Source organism: Otolemur garnettii, unplaced genomic scaffold (assembly GCF_000181295.1).
Source record: "Otolemur garnettii isolate 467f Iridium unplaced genomic scaffold, OtoGar3 scaffold00097, whole genome shotgun sequence".
NCBI lineage: Eukaryota > Metazoa > Chordata > Mammalia > Primates > Galagidae > Otolemur > Otolemur garnettii.
The window spans coordinates 6,828,796-6,847,858 of NW_003852492.1; the positions used below are offsets into that span (position 1 = coordinate 6,828,796).

A 19,063-nucleotide genomic window follows, 5' to 3' on the forward strand; every position below is an offset into this window, starting at 1 on the left:
TGGGATGCCTGCCCCTGCTCTTCCTGCCTGGTCTTTTGTAAACAAGACCACCAAGGGAGGGAGAGAGAGAGGCTGAGAAAACTGGGCTATTGTGAACCTCCCATAGCCAGAGTAGTAGCTCCACGGAGAACCTTTCCGGCTCTGAGCGCATCCAAATCCACACACCAGGTCACCGTTAGGAAATATGGGCTTTCGGATAGCACCAGGGGCATTACATGGCCACCTTTAATAACTAAAGAAGACAGTTTTAGACACCCCACGTCAATCTTCCTGCTCCAGAGAAAAATTGTCCAAATGGCTTTCTGTGGTTGAACTTCATGAAGACCCACAGTTCTGGCCAGCCTACTGCTGGTCAGCTTCTGGGTGCACATGGATGGGCTGAGGGGCTGTCACCAGGGAAATGGCTGAAGGCAGGCAGGGCTCCTGGAGGAGCCTTCTCGGGACTCTTGGCTCCAAGGAACTTCAATCTGCCAAGGAGGCAAACACTTTTTGTCACCTTGATGAAGCACAGAAAGGTCTCCGGCATCTGCAGTAGAAAGTGGCCACCACAGGGATCCTGGAACATCAATAATTCAAACGTGTCCTCATACAACCATCTCTCAATGCCAGTGCATCTGCTGCAACATCAGAAAGGGGCTGCCAACCTGTGAAAGCCCATCATGATTCACTGACAAACCCAGACTCACTCTCTCATCTGCTCCCACCCCCTCCCTGCCCTCCCCTCCAACCTCCCCAAACTGCAAAAAGACCAAGAATGGTGGCTCTAGAGCCAACTGGAAGGAAATCACTTGTAGCAGGTGGCACCACCTGTCCTCAGCTACTTCTAGCCAAAACAATCCACTCTCCATCATTCCAAACCGTGGAAAAAATTTAACCAGTTCAGCATGAGCTCAGCCTCATCCAGGCAAGGAGCAGGGAAGATGAAAGGCTTTGGTTCTTGCCATGAGCCTGTTGAGGAGGATAGTGGCTGGCTGCCTGGTGTGCCCATCTCCCACTCTGCCCCTCGGCCACAGTAGTGAGTGATCCTCCCATCAACCTGCTCGCCCTCCCGAATGCCTCCTCAGTGCCTGTGTGTCCGGCTGGAGAATCTGCCGCCTCCTAGCTACATCTCACAGGACGAGGCTGGAGGAGCAGCAGGGCTGAATTAATGCACCTGTGCGCTACACCTTCCAATTCACTTTCTTCCTAAAAACTCATCACTTTCTATCTTCATTACAATGTCCCTAAACTTTTAACCCTGGTGAAAATTTCCAAACCAAGATCTTCTACCCGCCCTGACTCCCAAATTAATTTTCCTCTTTATGTCACTTGTTCCATAGCTCGTTGAATCACCCAGTACTTCCTATGTAATGAGCCTGTAATATTTCAGACTTTCCAGGACACCAATCAGACCACTTATCAGCGCTAATTTGCCTCCTGCTCCAGATTCTATTTCTCACTAGTCCCTGTGGAGCCTTCTGCTCTTAAACTAAGAAAGTTAAATGCTTTCTGTCTGTGGAAGGAGGGAACTTAAAGTAATCGTGCGAGCTGAACAACCGGAGTCACTGCAACTATATTAAGATGACCCTAAAACAACGGCAGTTTTTATGATAGGAGAATGGTCCCTACTATTAGTCCAAGCACTGTGGTTTTCTCCCAGATCTCAAGAATATGCTGGCTCCCTGGGATCCATGCATGAGGCACATTAGGCGGCACCCTGTAGAAATTCTGGGCACATCTCCTCGTTCTCCAGAGAGGATCAATAACAGTATTAAGTTCCTTCCATGAGTGCATGCTGATCACATCCTTGAAGCCTGATCTTGGGGTCTGCAATGTAGATGTATGCCTTTTAACACTGTTAAGCTACTAAGAAGTCTTAACAGTCTTGTCTGTCACTCAAGTGACAAGAAAGAGTGTAATGAGCTATATTTGGCATTGACTTGGCCCTTATTATAGTGTTATGCACGGTTTGGGGATTCTAATTTTCCAAAAGGTACAGAGAAATTGGAGGGGGTCCAAGACAGAGCAGTGAAAATGATTAAAGGGGTGGAGAATAAAAACTCAGGAAAAAGGTTAAATGAATGTGGGTGATTTATCAAAGGCATAGAAAAATGAGGGTAGACCACATATCTTGAAATAAGGGAGGCATTATTTTAAGAAAACTAGAAAGCATTGCTTTTTGATATAAGCATACATCAAAGGAAGGTGGTCTTAGATGGGGTTGGAGTATTAGTTAGGTTTATCTGTACATGTATTTATTAACTTTCCAAATCATTGGAATTAGATCAGGAGATGATCAGAATCATTTTTCTGGTATGCTTAGGGAAAATACTATCTCCTCGTCTATATCAAGTTATTTAATCTTTTTTTCTTCATGCCACCTTTTCAAATAAAGTTATTTAATCTTTATAATTCCAAGATAAAGAAATTGAATCTCCCAGAAGCCACTAGCCCAAGATCACCTAGCTGTTCACTTAGTTCCAGAACTTACAATGGCATATCCCAGGGGCCTGGATTTCTACCCCTGCTGCCTCAGCCAGAATCCCTACTCCCAAATGCTCCCAGATTTCATGTGGAAGAAGAGATCTACACTATGACCTGTCCATACGGCAATCTTCACTCTTCCCTTTACATGACAGTAGAAAATTAGGAGAGAATTTCTCCCTACTGTATGAATAATAATGGCTTCCAGATTATTTTTTTTCCTTCTAATCCAAAAAAACAATGGACCCAAGTCTTGTTAATCCATTAGGTTTTTGTGGTTGGTTATTTTTTTCCTAAGGTCTTTATCTGGGTGACTGGGTATGAGCTAAAGAAAGTCTACAGAGAAGATGGCTTATGGTTGAAAGTAAAGAGAGCTGCTTTGGATATAATGGGTTTGAGGACCATTCAGTGGAGCGGCTCATCAAAGCTGAACACAGTAGCAGAATCAGGTAAGTGTCTTCTGCACTTCAGCTTTCAATTTGCGTGTCATTGCGTAGATTCAACATTTGACACCCAAGAGCAGAGGGGGCTTCTCGGGTAGTAGAGGTAAGAGTAGAATCCTGTGGACCAGCTTTTGAGGAAGGCGGCAGAGGAAATATTGGCATGGAGGAATGAGGGGAACTTACGGTGGAGATAGCGTATATAAGTAAAAGGTCCAATTCTCCAAGAAGATATCATCTCAATGACACAAGTATCTATGCAGCGACCAATAAAACAAGAAAGTGTTTGAGGCAAATGGAGTAGGAAACTTTAATGAAACTCTCATAAATGTTAAACCAAACACACAAAAAGAAGTAATGGTAGAAAGTGTTTAAATAATATGATTAACAAACCCGATTCAAAACTGCCTATAGGGATACATATATAAAGAAGAGAATACATTATTTCTTCAAATGCCCTTCGAACACTGATAAAAATATGATCACTGGTGGACTACAAGGAAAAATCTCAACATATTCCAAAATATACAAGCCATTTTCTGACCTTCGTGTAATAATAGTAGGTATCAATAGCAACAATAAAAAGGATAGAAAAATAGGTACACAAATACCTACTCTTTTGAAATGGAAAAACACTCTTCTAAAGAATTCTTGGGTACAAACGTAATTAAAATAACACTGGAGACAATTTAGAAGGATATACTGAAACACTGAACTCAAAGCACTCTTTAAAGAATCAGAAGAATTTGGGGTAATGGAGTTCAAGAGAATAGAGGATGGAGGAAGGAATAATCAACATCAGCAAGATGCAAAAAATAAAGTCTAAATCATTCAGGGTTTAGCAATAAGAAAGGCGCCGGTGACTTTGCCAGAACGATTTCAACAGACCAGGATAATTTTACTGTTATATTTTAATAGTATGATTAACATGCTATTGGCAGGGAGAAAATGTCTATATGGAGATAAAAAGTTTAGAACTTTTTTGGAAATGTTTAGATGAGAACTAGATGAGAAAGAGGGAGAAAAGTACAAAAGTAACTAGATTAGGATCCAGAATCAACCGAGACTTTCTTAATTTTTTTTTTTTTTTAGTTGGAGAAACTGAGATATGTACACAGAGTAAGGAGATGGTGCTATTAGAGAGAAAATGAATAAACTTGGAGAGAAAAAACATTAAGTTTGAATGAAAGTGGGACACAGGACTAAGCTGAGAAAGATGTGGAGGGGGTGTGGAGAATCACAGGTAGAGGGGTTGACCCGGAACAGGCAACACCTGTCATCCTGTCCAACTACAAGAAAATAAATAAGGATATTTATGGGCGTAGGTAATTCATGGGGATGTGCAGGAGGTTATTTGATTGGTGAAGGAAGGGACAACCTCTTCTTCTAAAACTGAATGGCATTGAGGTTGTTCTGCAATAAGATCTAAGCCCATAAGAATAAATGATAAGATTATAAAATACTGATTTATAAATATTAACAAATTTAATCCTATGAAGAACTAAGAACTTTATGAGGAAGGAATGTTTTTCTAAAACTTTTGATAGATACAGGGCACAGGTGGGTTTTGGTTACATGGATGAACTGAAGAGTGGTGATGTCTGGTTTTCAGCATACTTGTGATGGAATAGTGCACATTGTACACAACCAATGTTTTTCTTCCCTTAGGGCCCTCCCATCATGCTCCCTGCTTCTGAGACTCCAGTGTCTGTCGGCCACTCTATATGCCCCTCCATACACATAGCTTAGCTCCCACTTATGCAGAATAAGTGAGAACCTGCAGTATTTGGTATTCCATTCCCACCATTACTTCATTTATGTTGCTGCAATATAATTATGGTGTTCTTTTTTAATGCCGTGTAGTATTCCATGGTGAATATACACCACATTGTCTCTATCCAATCCTCCATTGATGGACACATAATTCGATTCCATGTCTTTGCTTTCGCGAATTATGCTGTCATAAACAGACAACTGTATGTGTCTTTTTGATATAATTACTTGTCTTCCTTTTGACAGATACCCAATAGTAGGCTTGCAGGATTGAATAGTAGGTCTACTTTTAGTTCTTTGAGGAATCTCTATCCTGTTTTCCATTGAGATTGTACTAATTTGCATTCCCACCAACAGTGTATAAACATTCCCCATTCACTGCATCTGTGCCAGCATCCATTGGTTTTGAATTTTTAATAATGGCTATTCTCACTGGGATAAGGTGGGGCCCCATTGTGGTTTTAATTTCCATTTCCCTGATGATCACTAATGTTGAGTATTTTTTCATGTTTGTTTGCCATTTGTATATCTTCCTTTGAAAAATGTCTATTCATGTCTTTAACTTATTTTTTAATGGGATTCTTTTTTTTTCTTGCTGATTTCTTTGAATTTCTTGAAGTTTCTAGATATTTGTCCTGTACGAGAGGAACAATTTGTGCATATTTCTTCCAGTCCTGTAGGCTGTATATCTAACATCTAGAAAACCCTAAAGATTCTTCTAAAAGACTCTTAGATTTGATAAATGAAATCTCAGGTTATAAAATCAATGTATGCAAAACAGTAACACTGCTGTATACCAATAACAACCAATCTGAGGCTCAAATAAAACAGTCAATACCTGGGCAGTGCCTGTGGCTCAAGGAGTAGGGTGCTGGCCCATATGCCAGAGGTGGCGAGTTCAAACCCAGCCCCAGTCAAAAATTGCAAAAAGAATATAAATAAATAAAATACTCAATACCATTTCCAATGGCTGAAAAAAAAATACCTAGGAATATACTTCATCAAATGAAGGATCTCTACATGAAGAACTACAAAATTCTGATAAAAGAAATTTTAGATAATATAAACAAATAGAAAATCATTCCACGCTCATGATTGGAAGAATCAATATTATGAAACTGTCCATACTATCCAAGCAATCTACAGATTCAATGCAAATCCTATTAAAATACCAATGTCATTTGTTCACAAAATTAAAAAAAAAAAATCTTAAATTTCACATGGTTCCAAAAAAGAGCCTGAATAATCAAAGCAATCCTAAGCAAAAACAACATATCTGGAGGCATCGCAAGACCCAATTTCAAATTATATTATAGAGAATAGTAACCAAAACAGCATGGTACTGGTCAAAAGTAGACTTGAAGATCAGTGGAACAGATTAAAGAATCAAGAAAGAAAGCAAAATACCTGCAACCAACTGATCTTTGACAAAGCAGATAAAAACATACTCTAGGGAAAAAACACCCTGCTCCATAGATGATGCTGGGAAAATTAGATAGCCACATGCAGAATAATGAAACTGAATCTCCGTCTTATACCATATATAAATACTAACTTCAGAAGGTTTAAAGACTTAAATGTAGATCTGAAACCATAAAAATCCTAGAAGAAACTCTAGGAAAAACTCTCTGGACATTGTCCTATGTAAAGAATTCATGACTAAGTTCCCAAAAGCAAATGTAACCAGAACAAAATTAAACAAATGGGAATTAACTAGAAAGCTTTTGTACAGACCCCAAAAAAAAATCAACCGAATAAATAGACAACCCATAAAATGGGATATTTTGTTATTATTGTCATCTTTAAAGATGAGGAGGTTATGGCCCAATCATGTTAATTAAGCAAATCATCAAAGTTATACAACTAATGGGTCAGAATTAAGTCCGGGAAGGCAGGTTCTTAAATGCTACAGTTCACTATGTAGATGCGGAATTAAGTCCATGTGTTCTCTCTCCTGCTCTCTCTCTGTGGAGGATTGAAGCTTGGACACAAAATAGATGGGTTTATAAGAGCAAGCACGGCTGATGAAATGAAGCTGGAGCATCATGAACAATCACACTGGAGTTCGCTGGAGTTCTGTTGACTCTCTTCACCGCAGCCTATTGATCTCCGCTGGAGAAGTCACCGCAACCTGGCCCAATATGCCACCCTCCATCAGGGGTAATTTATAAACCTGTTGAGAGAGGCCATGAAACTGATGAACCCAGCTGGCGGGTGGAGCAGGCCCGTGATTGATTCACTCCCACTTCTCCTGCTCAGCCATTTCACCCTGATCAGGCCACGCAGCCTCATGCACCATATTCATCCATCACCCAGTAAATATCATCAACGCTGTAGACCACGGGCACCATCTTTCGTATTTTGTTTTCTGTTTACTGAGATCCCGAAAGCTCGCTGAGGCTTAGCTCGGCCCCTCCTTTGCAAGCCGCCTCACCTTGGCCATATCTATGAGAGATGGGTCCAAGAGAGACACTGGTGAGCCTTCAAAATCTAACCCACAAAGCCTTCTCAGCTAAACCTTTCTAACTAGGACATGGGGAGGGGGCAGCACCGGAGTCCTGCATCTACTAACGTTTGTCATGCAGGCAAGTAAGATTTTTAAACGTCTTCCTCTAGAGTAGCCGTCAGAAAAATGCTCGGTGTGTCTTGAAATACAGTGGAGTATCTTTCTGTGTTCCCTGGAACGGGCTTTCCATGTCACTTATAAACAGCTACAAAATGCTGTCAGGAAGCCAGCGGAAGTTTTGCAGGGAGAGAACTCTGCACGTTGTCACAGAATTGTACAGAAAACATGTAAAAAGAGTGAAAAGGGAGAGCGTAAAGAGAGCACGATGTTTCATCCATAAATCATAACCAGATTGGTGTTTCAGCCTTACCCACTCTGAAAGCCAGAAGTTAATCTTCCCTTGAGCGAGACTTCACAAACCTCCTGCTCTCAGACCGCTGCCCCGGGGTCTGCTTCCCGGCAACCTGGCCAGCAGCACTTAGGGGTCTGCAAAGCTGGAGGTTAACGAAGACATTGAAGGTACCAGAACTAATTACAGCAATGGGGATAACGGAGTGTTTTCTAAAACTCAACGAAGAACAAAATAAGAAGTGATTACCACGAAACAAGAATGGTCTAGTTAAGGAGATAATAATTCTCAAAAGTGATTCATTAACTGTTGCAGGCACTGACCAAGAGTTGTGGGATCCCATCCCCGGTCTATGTCTGGACCTGTCCACCTGAGACTGGCTCAAGGGACAGTCACAGGCTATCTTTCTTCTCATGTTCACCAGATGTCAGAGATGATATCCTGATAGAAAAACAGAAAAGGCAGGAAAAGGAAATAGAGGAAATTTAATAGAGGGAAGGGGTAAAGGGGTGATAAGAGACAGCTTGCTGAGAAAAGGAATAAAAGACAGCCACATGACATGAGGGTCACCTGGAAAACATTCCACCCCGTGCTTTCCTGGCCAGGAAGCCAGGTTGGCTCTACAAAAAGGAGCTAAAACTGAATAAGCGTTTACTCTTGGTCCTATGAGAAACCACTTGGCATTACTAAAAGTTACTATCCCACTCGTGTGTGTAGAGGCTGTCCCCTCGGGCCTTTGAGTATGCCACCTCTTTGAATGACATTTGACTGTCCTTTCTCAATACTGGATTTCATACATTTTCAAGCTGATGTCCCATTGATTCCATTCTTCTGGTTAGCTCAATGGTACAAGAAACAGAAAAAGGTACTAGAAAGCAAGCAAAACACAGTGCTCTCCTCCAGAGAGTGGGGAGCCTTTGATACTAACTAAAGGGGTAAGAAGAGAGAAAGATAAACCAGTGCACGCTCTGGAAAGAACACGCCGGGCCAGAAGCCATTGCTACTAAGATTCTGGTCCACGTACAGATCAGAATTGAAGGACAAAGAAATAAGTGTTATATCTCCTTAGAAAATCTCGATTAGCAAATGCTTGCTTCTCCTAAAGAGGTGTCAGTGACGCAGCTGTGGCCCTGGAAAATAAGTCCGCCCTCCTTCCTCCTGGTTTCCAGTTCTGAACAGTCAGGGCTGCTCAGCCAGTGAAAAAACAGCCTCCCTGGTTGGGCCGCCAGATGGGTCTCAGTTTCTTTTGGTGTCTGCCTTCCCAGCCAGGCCTTTCATTACACTTGAACCAGAGGAGCCTCTTGGAGATAGAACTTGAGTTAAGAAATCATTTTCCAGCTCGGTGCCTGTAGCTCAAGTAGCTAAGGAGCCAGCCACATACACCTAAGGTGGTGGGTTTGAATCCAGCCTGAGCCCGCCAAACAACAATGATGGCTGCAACCAAAAAAAAAAAAATATATAGCCAGGCGTTGTGGCGGGCGCCTGTGGTCTCAGCAACTTGGGAGGCAGAGGCAGGAGACTCGCTTTAGCCCAGGAGTTGGTGGTTGCTGTGAGTTGTGATGCCATAGCACTCTACCCAGGGGGACAGCTTAAGGCTCTGTCTCAAAAAAAAAAAAAAGAAATCATTTTTCTGGGTGGTGCCTGTGGCTCAAAAGAGTAGGGTGCTGGCCCCATATGCTGGAGGTGGAAGGTTCAAACCCAGTCCTGGCCAAAAACTGCAAAAAAAAAAAAAGAAAGAAATCATTTTCCTATGGCTTTCAATGTAACGTCTGACTGTACATGTTACATGTGCTGCTAAGGTGCCTGTCATTTGTGTCACTCAGATCTCGGCATTTACAGATCATATGTACATGATATTCTCTGCCGTTAAAATTAAGCTTAATATGTTATTTAGAAGTGCAATCTATTCTATTTCCCAGATGCACTTTCCTCCTCAATTTAATTCCTAAAATATACCCGACAGGTACCCAGCAGTCTGGGAACGGTGCAGGAAGTAAGATCCAGCGTAATTATAGAGAAAACCACCAAATCCTGCCCGGCATCCCCCTTCCCAAGTCTCAGGCTCAGGCTCCTCCTTACCTTGGACTGCAACCTGGCAGTAGTTAAGAATGAGTTGCCAAAAATCAGAGGTAAATAATGTGGAATTCGCCACATTTCTCTCCAGGGCGAGTTCACTTGGAGTCCTATGGTTTTTACCTGTGCTGTAACACTATATGCCCAGCTCATACCACCTAGGTGCCTCTGTTTCTCCAAATGTCAAACGAAGGTAGTATAAAAACTGGGTAAATTAAATTAGGGACTAGCTCCTGAATGCTTAGGGAAAAGTTTACTATTGTTATTATTACTGAGATGAGCAGTCTTTAGCATAGTACATCAAAACATTAGTTCCGTGACCCACCCAGACTTTCCTTCAAAATGCTAGTCTTTATGTAAATATTGTGGCTGCCTTCTATGGAGGAGAGAATGCGTTCCTGCAAAGGGAGTGGAGACAGCCTTAGCAAGGGGGATGCAGCCCAGCCAACATGAGGCGGCCACAGATGGCAAGACGAGGTGGGTGCACAGAAACCTCACAGACCCTGGGTCAGCTTGAAGCTGCAGAGAAGTCACCATGACCCCAGCTGTGCAGTGTCGGGGCCAGGAGAGAGGTGGGGGGTCAGTATTCCCCCATGTGTTTATTCAGGAGAAAAGTGAAATCAGCTATTTGTTTCTGCATCTCAGACCTACCCGGGTGGAGTGTGGCTTTTCTCCTCTTGACTGGGAGGTCTGTTCTGAAAACACTCCAAAGATGCCTGTCCTGGGACAGAGTCACTGTCCCTCGGATGACCTTCCTATGGGCAAAGTTCTTATGGGGAAGAGGCCAGATGTAATAAGAACTTATTGCCAAACTTACTCTGGCAGGTATCAGAAATCTTCAGAACTGTGTGGCTTCTCTGAGCAATATAGCAACCCGGCCACAGAGATCTTAGCTGCGCTTACCGCGCTGTTCTCAGTCTCCACATCTAGCTCAGTTCTATCACCAGCGTCACACTCTTGATAATAGTCTTTGCTGCCTTGCTTCTGCTGATGTGTCTGCTAAATGGAACAGTTAATTCAATAAATCCCACTTCATTTCTGTTGGCCAGGATTTTCCCTGTTGTGGTGGCATCCCTCTTGTTACGAGAATCGCTATTATTCTTGTTCATCATATCACTAATAATGCCCTAGCTCATGGCAGAAAGCATCACAGTTACGTACTTGCTGAAAAGTCATCTTATCACAACCTGCCCGCATCTCCTAACAGCAAATCCTGGCAGGAAACTATAAAAAGAGCAGAGACAGGTTACGGCATCGCCCATCACCTTTTGTACTTAATGTGTCAGGAAAGAACATTTACTGAGAACCACAGGGTGCAGGGCGGTGTGACAAGGACAGAGGATGTATGGGCTTGCTCTGAGACCCCCCACGTACCTCCAAACTCAGCAACCAGGCTAGCAGCTGAGTCGCTGGGGTGTTGGAACTCTCAAAGCCCAGGGGCCAAGAAGGATTGCTCTACCACAAATGAAAAGGCAATAGCAATAACAAAAATTTCAAAGCACACCAGCTTTGACTAAATCTTCAGAGGTCTGGAAGAAGTTTGGGATGAAATGAATGGTATCTTAGGAGCTTTGAGAAGGGTGACAGGTATCTGCTGCTCTGCGAATCAGAGCCAAACAAAACCTTCAGAAAGTTCAAATATAATACTCATGTCCAGAGCCGCTGGGATGCTCCACAGGGTGGGACGGACAGGGGGCTGCCAGGGGACCTAAGAGTAGAAACTAATTTGCAGGAAATAACAAATAAATATGTGTTGGGTGGCTCTGCTCTGGTGAGCCCAGGGGTGGGGAGAGAGATTCAGTTTATTTGTCCTAATTGCCATTTGAATAACTCCCCGTGTGGCCCCTCGGTCTTTATTCTGTGGGAAGTTGTCAGTGCAACTCTTGGCTGGGCAGGTTTGTTATCAGCAAGTGGTTTACAGCCCCTGGGCTGTGCATTAATTAAAAGGCTTTGTGCCGGGCCTCATTCATTAGCACGCTGCTTCCTTAATCACTGCCTCTTCAGCCACCAGGACAATCTATAAATCTCCTCGAATATGAAATAATGAAGTAGAATGGTTCAATTTATTACAATGTAATAAGTCAGGATAATGGGGGGTGGACAGGGCAGCACCAGAGCGGGTCGCCTGCCTCCAAGCTCTCCCACCTCATTACTTGAGGCACCGGGACCCTCCCGTGCCCTTTGCTTTCTCTTCCAGACTGCACAGACCCTGGGAGAAAGAAACCCCACAGAGGAACAGAATCAGCCCCATAGGGTGCAGGGCTGATGCCACCTCCATAAAGCTTGGGTCTGTGGAAAAGACCACGAGGGGGGCTGACAGGGACACCTCTTCATCCTGTGACAAGGCTGCCCAGGCAGAAATCACCTGCCCATGGGGACATGTTAAGGAAGGACAGACTTCCAGCTCAGCTCTTCTCACAGAAGCTGAAACCCTCTGGTCCACACAGGGGCCCCATCCACCCTGCATCCGAATCACCTTCAGAGCTTTTAAAAATGATTAGTTGTCTATTTTTTGAGACTTTGGGGAAAAAAATCATAAGAAGAAGTTAACTGATGACTCCATACTGAACCTCAGAGTCAAAGCATTCTATGATAGACATACTCTTATCTGACAATGTGACTATTACTTTTTTTGCATTATTATTATTATTGCTCAATATTTCGTTGCAGCAATCGTCTGATTTCTTTTCTGAATGTATTTATCTTCGTTCTTTCTTTAGGAGGTTTGTGTTTCTAGTCCTTATCTTAGACACTGTTATTGTTATTAAATTTTAAGCCTTCTTAATTTTGTGAAGGCAAAAAAGTAGAAACCAAATAAACATATATATATGTATAGAGAAAAAAAAAAAAAACAGGATGAACCCCAGTGGGTCACTAGGGGGAAGTCTGGGTATCAACAGGTATCAAAAGCTCCTTGGTTGAGTCTAACGTGCAGGCCCTTGAGAGCCACGGGTTCCAACCCGTAGTACTCCCTGGAGTGGCAGTTACTTCCCAGCTCCTCTCCTAGAGGCCTGGTTTGGTTGATTCATTTGGGGGTGTTCAATCTGAGAATCAATCTTTTTATCAAGCTCCCAGAAAGATTCCTAGGATAAGACACCTTTGGAAAGCACTGAACTGCCTCAACAAAAGCCCCGCCTTGCTATCTTGTCCCGTTTCCTCCTAAGCCAATGAGGGTCATTCTTTCCCTCACTTCAAGACATGTGGTGGGTGCCATTTATGTGACTGACACACTTCCACAGGCAAAGCAGATTTTTTTCCTAAGGCTGCGATAAATATAATAAACCACATGACTGTGTAATTTTTTGCAGGCAAACTTCAAAATTCTGCCTTCTTTCATTCAGTGATTCTTAACCCATGCGCCCATAGAGCTGTCTCAAGTGGCACTAGTGGCTTATAAAGGTGGACATTCCAGGTTCTGTCCATTCTTCCCTTACTCCCCATCTCTGGGGATGGCCTGTGACCAGAAACTAGACGCACAGCCCATCTCTTGGATAACATCAATGACGCTTCAGACCAGAGCCCTGTGCCAAAAGGAGTGGACTGAGCGCCTGCCCTAGGAGGCAGGCATTCAAGGATTTACTCGCACCAGAAGTTCCCCCATGACTTCCGGGAACCACAGCCTGGATTTTACATTTCTGTCAAGAAACAACCCACAGCCGATGCTGAGAAGTGGTCAGCTCTGATTTGAAGAGGAGCTGGCTGCGTCGCGGCAGCTGCCCAGATGCAGGTGTTTGCTGCCTGTGCTGCTGAGCACTTTCACCCCTCGGCTTCCAGACGCGTCCAGCGGCCAACAGATGCCGAGCTCTGGTGCGCCGGCTCCCTCAACCTCCTCTGCAAAGAAGGGGGGCAGCTCTGCAGCTTCGTAGACAGGTGCGCTCCACCTGGCCTCTCCGACCTATGCCTGGTGGACAAGAGTCTTCCACTAATTTGGAGCCCAGATTAATTCATTCAGGCATTTCTAGATAACCTCTTCAGAAATATCCCAGCTATATGCTACCCTGACACAGCGCTTTCGACTAGCTTTAGCTCCTTTCTCCCTATTTCATCAGTCTGCTCTGTTATAACCTCTTCAGTTATATCCTTTACTTTCCAACATCTTAAGCTAGTTTCTGTAATGGAAAACGTGAAACTGGGATGAAATCCTCAAAGTACTCCAAGCAGTAATTGTTTTGTCTTTGTAATAGTTTGACAAATGAATCTAGGTGTTCTATTAAAAAAAAAAAAGACTCTTGTCCATCTTCTGGAAAGACAAGGGCAGGAAGGTCCCACGAGCCAGCACAGTCCTCCTCAGGCCTCCAGTAAGCAGGTGTGCAGCATGCTGGGGGGCTTGGGCCTGGGCAGCACAGGCCGTGATAAGCCTTCCCTTGATGGCATTTACCTGTTAAAGAGAGACACTTCCAGGAGTTGTAAGCCTGAGACTGCACATGTGGCTCTAACCAACTCGGGATCTCAATGCCATTCAACCAGGAAAATGCAAGAACAAGGTCTATAGCAAATAGCACTGCTGCTTGCCATGAGGGCTATCAGTCAGCCCACCCACATGCTCTCTCTTTTCTCCCTCCATTTTACCAGATAACACAGTGCAGACTGACTGTCCTTATTCTCTCAATATTCATAGGTTGAAGCCTTAACCCCCAATATGATAGTATTCACTTTGGGAAGTCATCAGGTCATGAGGGTGGAGCCCTCACAAATGGAATTAGTGCCCTTATCAGAAGAGACAGGAGACAGCCGCATGTTCCTCTCTCTTTACCTTTCTTTCTCCTTCTTTGCACTCTTCTCTCTCTCTCTCTCTTCCCCTCCCTCCATCTCTCTGCCATATGAGGACACAGGGAGAACACAGCCATCTGCAAACCCGGAAGCAGGCCCTCATGAGACACCAGATCTGCCAACGCCTTGATCTTGGACTTCCCAGCTTCCAGAACTGTGAGAAATAAATGTCTGTTGTTTAAACCACCCAGTTTATGGTAATTTGTTAGAGCAGCTCTAGCTAAGACATAGCACTTATCACCTCATCTGCTCTTACATTTACGGATTTATTATCACTTTCCTGTTGCTAGCAAATAAGCTCCACCAGGGCAGAGATCAGAGTTTGTTTTGTTGACTGATATATCGCAATTGCTTCCAGCAGTGCCCGGCACATAGTAGGTGCTCCGTAAATACTTGGAGAGTGACAGGAAGCACAGGAGGGAATGGACAGTGGGAAGATGAGTCACCCATCTTCTTTCTTCTTTCCCCCATCTCCTTCCTTCCCTTGGAAGAAGGGAGACACACAAGCGAGGGAAAGTGTGTGCACTTCTCACTCCTCTGCCTGTTCCAGGTATTCAGAGGGCTTTGGACTGTCTAGTTGTTCTGTTTTTGTTCTAAACTTTGAATTTTTTAAATTTTAATACAATTCAAATCAGCATGTCTGGGTCATTTCATTTTCTTCACTGTCAAGTCAGGAGGCAGTGAGAGACTGCTTCAGTCTCTCTGCCTTGTCTCTGTCTGTGATGACCAAGGTATAAAGGTATCTGCTGTACTGAACTTTAAACTTCACATTGTCCTTATTTTTCTTTTCTTTTTTTTTTTTTTTTTTTGAGACAGAGCCTCAAGCTGTCCCCCTGGGTAGAGTGCCGTGGCATTACAGCTCACAGCAACCTCCAACTCCTGGGCTCAAGCAAGTCTCCTGCCTCCGCCTCCCAAGTAGCTGGGACTACAGGCACCTGCCACAACGCCCGGCTATTTTTTGGTTGCAGCCGTCATTGTTGTTTGGCGGACCTGGGCTGGGGATTCGAACCCACCACCTTAGGTGTACGTGGCTGGCGCCTTAGCCAGTTGAGCTATAGGCGCTAAGCCCGTCCTCATTTTTCTTGATCTTATCAGATTCAGCATTCTTCCATGCAGCTGTGAGCAGAAAGTCCTTGATTTCCACAATGTTTTGAGGCACAGTGACCAGGCACACAGGGAGAGGGCACAGACCCTCACCCTTCTACCCTAGAGAGACCTGGACTATCTCTATGATGTGTAAACTGAGAATCCGTAAGGTCATCCTGCCAGCCAACCTCAGGTAGCATACGCCACTCTCTTTGGTAAAGACTTTGTCACTTACATTCCTTGTTGGCTAAGGACATTGAGCCATCAGACCCCCCAATGAAATATTGGAAATAGTGGTTGTTCTTGCTTAACCAGGTGACAAATAACTGTTTAATAAATCACAAATGATAAAATATTGCAGAAAAAACCAATGTCAATTTTAATACTTTAAAATGATTGAGTAGCATGCCCCCGCTCTGTTTGCAGTGTCTGTCATTTCCCTTGTTCCCTCTGTGAATGAGGAAGAAATTGACAAGGTCAGTGAAGGGACAGAGGAGGCTGGTGTGATGGGTGCGATGTGATGAGCGATGTCGGCACAAGCAGAATCAGTAGAGAAAGGACACCACTGCTCTGGGTCATGGAGATGGCCCCAGATTATTTCTATGTATTCCTGAGTCCCTATTGCCTTTCACCTTTCCAGAAGATACCAGAAGATCACAAAGCCTTCTATGATGGCCTTTCTCATGCCCCACCCTTTCTTCTAGGAAAACCACTTATTGTGTTGATCCCCTCTAGACTGTACGGAGCATCTGCCCATAATGTGGCAGGTGTGACCCAGGAGACAAGGCCATTGGCAGTAGTGGGATGGATAGATGGATGGATCCAGTTGCTGATTTATAGCTCCTTTCCTCACTTGGCCTTGCTGCTCCCCCGTGGACTCTGCCCTCCAGTCCAGGGACCAGAGCCATCCTCAGGAGAGCGTGAGGCTCAGAACAACCCATCCTGGGTAGTGGAGGGCTCACCCCAAATAACTGCAGTTATTAAGAGGACACCCCACTCCTAGCAGCTTTCATTTAAAGATAGGAATTTCAAAATCAAATCAGAAAGACACTCAGAAAGGGGAGAGAACAGCTCCTTTGCACACCCCCCCATGCACCCACTCAAGCCAAAAGTGGTGATGGTGTTTCCTAATCTTCCTAACCAGGAAGGAGCGTGCCAGGGGCTGGAATCGCACAGGTGCTCCATATATGATCATGGAGTGAATGTGAATGCTGCAAATGCTTTCTCTGGCACTTAGGGAACAATAGGCTGGGACCCTGGAGCTACCACTCCAGCACCACAGGCCTGGCATGAGCTGTGTGGCTTGGAGAAGGCACATGTCCTCTTGTGCCTCCATTTCTTCAGCTGGAAAATGGGAAATCATCACAGGACCTCCCTTATGGGATGGCTCTGAAGACTGGAAGAGTAAACACAGGCAGAGTGCTCAGAGGCGCCTGGCAGGCAGGCAGTGCTGGGCCAGCAGCAGTCTCACCAGCATCTTATTTGGAGTCAGTGGGCCATGGGTTCAAGTCCTGCTTGGCCCTTTGCCAGCTCTGTCTCTAGCCTCTGAGTGATGAGACTATTCAGGGTCCCAGTCTGTGAATGGAGTGATTACAACAAATCCAAAAGCAGCTGAGAGGAAGAGTCAACGATGACAGGATGCATACAAAATTCAGGGTCTGACACGTCCTTAGAGCTCACAAACAGCACTAATACTAACTACGGTCAGTATTAATCATCCGAGCTAGCTGTCATAGCGACCCCTGTTTAGGGGGTAGACGACACAGCTTTAAAGAGCAGGTTGCCTCTTCCTGTTAGGCACAAACTTCCCAGCTGCCTCTTCCTCATAGGGATTTGTATGTTTGTGACCTGGATAACGTCACAGAACAGGATACACAAAGCGAGACCTGGTCTCCTGGAGGCCATCAGAATTTGGTCTGCCTCAAGCCTATAGTTCCCTGAATTAATTACAAGAGGCAAATTGTCCAGGGTCCTTTCATTTCCCTCATATCCTGTTTCCAAAACATAAAGACTAGAGAGGCAGGATGTGGGTAAAATTCATTTGCTCCCCTGACCCCCACAAAAGACAAAATAAATATATTGAGAAAAAAGGGGAAGACGCAGAGACAGGGACAGAGATGTGACAGGGAAGTAGGAAGAAGGACAGTCAAGCAGAAGGCAGGGACACTCCACCCAGCAACAGGCTCGGCTTCAGTTTGTAGAAAGACCTGCCAACCCAAGGGGTTGCTTTGTGAATACAGGTGTATTCACACTGAGAGCACAAAGCCAGCCACTTGTTCACAAACCTATTAGCTAGTAAACAGCGATATTCTGTAATTCCAGCTATTAAAAACAGCTTAAAGAGAAATCAAATCTTATTTAGCAGGGATTGCAGGGGTCTTCTTGGACTATTTTAAAGTTTCATATTCATCTAAGGAAACAGGCTCTAATTCTCTGATGTTGGCTGTTTTGGAGGCAATCCCATTTCCAAGCTTATTAAACATCCATTTAAAGGGACAAGGAGGGCTTGTGAATGTTCCTCCCCAGACAGCAGTGGGGCTATGAATGATTTCCTAAGTCAAGGGAAACCACAGGGACAGGTGGATCCTTCCCTGAAATCTGCATATGAAACACAGTTGTCTCTGCTTTGCTACCAGTAAAAAAGCAGCAAGCAGAATTCGGGAGAGGGTCTTTACACATCCTCAGTTCACAAGGTCAGGTTATGCACCTGCACAAAAGCAAGCTGGATGGCAGATACTGCGGTGTTGAAGAAGGTAGCTTTGCACGCCAGCCTGTCAGCTGTCTTCATCCTGGCCATGTCCCCTCCCAGGACCCCATGAACTCTCAGAGGCTCCTTTCAGGGGAACACTAGTCTGAAGTTAAGAAAGCCAAGTTCTTTTACAATAGGGTGACCAGATTTTAACATTTGTAAAGTGGGACAATATGGGGGGGTAGGGGGCGGGGCGAGGCGGGGCCTGACAACAATGCAAACTTTGATAAGCAGTTCTCGATAATCACTTCTCAACAATTATTTGTTATTATTACAGTTTAACATTATAAAACTAACAAAAATAATATAAAACTCGTATTCTGGCGAAATAGCCACATGGCAGCCAAAAACCGTATATTCCCTTCCTGTTCTCCTGCCCGTTCATGCATTCTTTCCAAAAATTGGGACTTTTTAAAACACCACCGGATGCAAGACAAATTGTTAAAAATCGGGACTGTCCCGCCAAAAGCGGAACGTCTGGTCACCCTATTTTACAAGCTATCAAATATATGGGTGTGTTAAATTTTAAGTATCAAAGTTCAGAAGAGCCAGCTACCATTTGCTTACCTAATTCTCAATATATGTCTGCATAGTAGCTAAGAACTAAATAGGCCTAAAAGTAAAAACATGACCTTGAAGGTCAGTCATCTGGCAGAGGAGAAATCAAATCAGGTCTCCATGCTCCCAATTTGATGGCCCACAACCAGATCAAATTACTTGTCTTCCTTCCCTTGGAAGTACAATTCTTCATCTCCAAATCCTTAGACTTCTCACAATACCTCTCCTGAACATGGCCGGGCAGGCTTTAGCCTAATTATCCTCTGCAAGTACTGGTGAAGAGCAGATTTTTATTC

General features: G+C 44.2%; 1 pseudogene; it reads right to left on the reverse strand.

Annotated features, from left to right (window-relative positions):
- Positions 1–15,019: 15,019 nt before the first annotated feature.
- Positions 15,020–18,257, reverse strand: LOC100959461 (annotated as a pseudogene).
- Between the last annotated feature and the right edge of the window lie 806 nt (positions 18,258–19,063).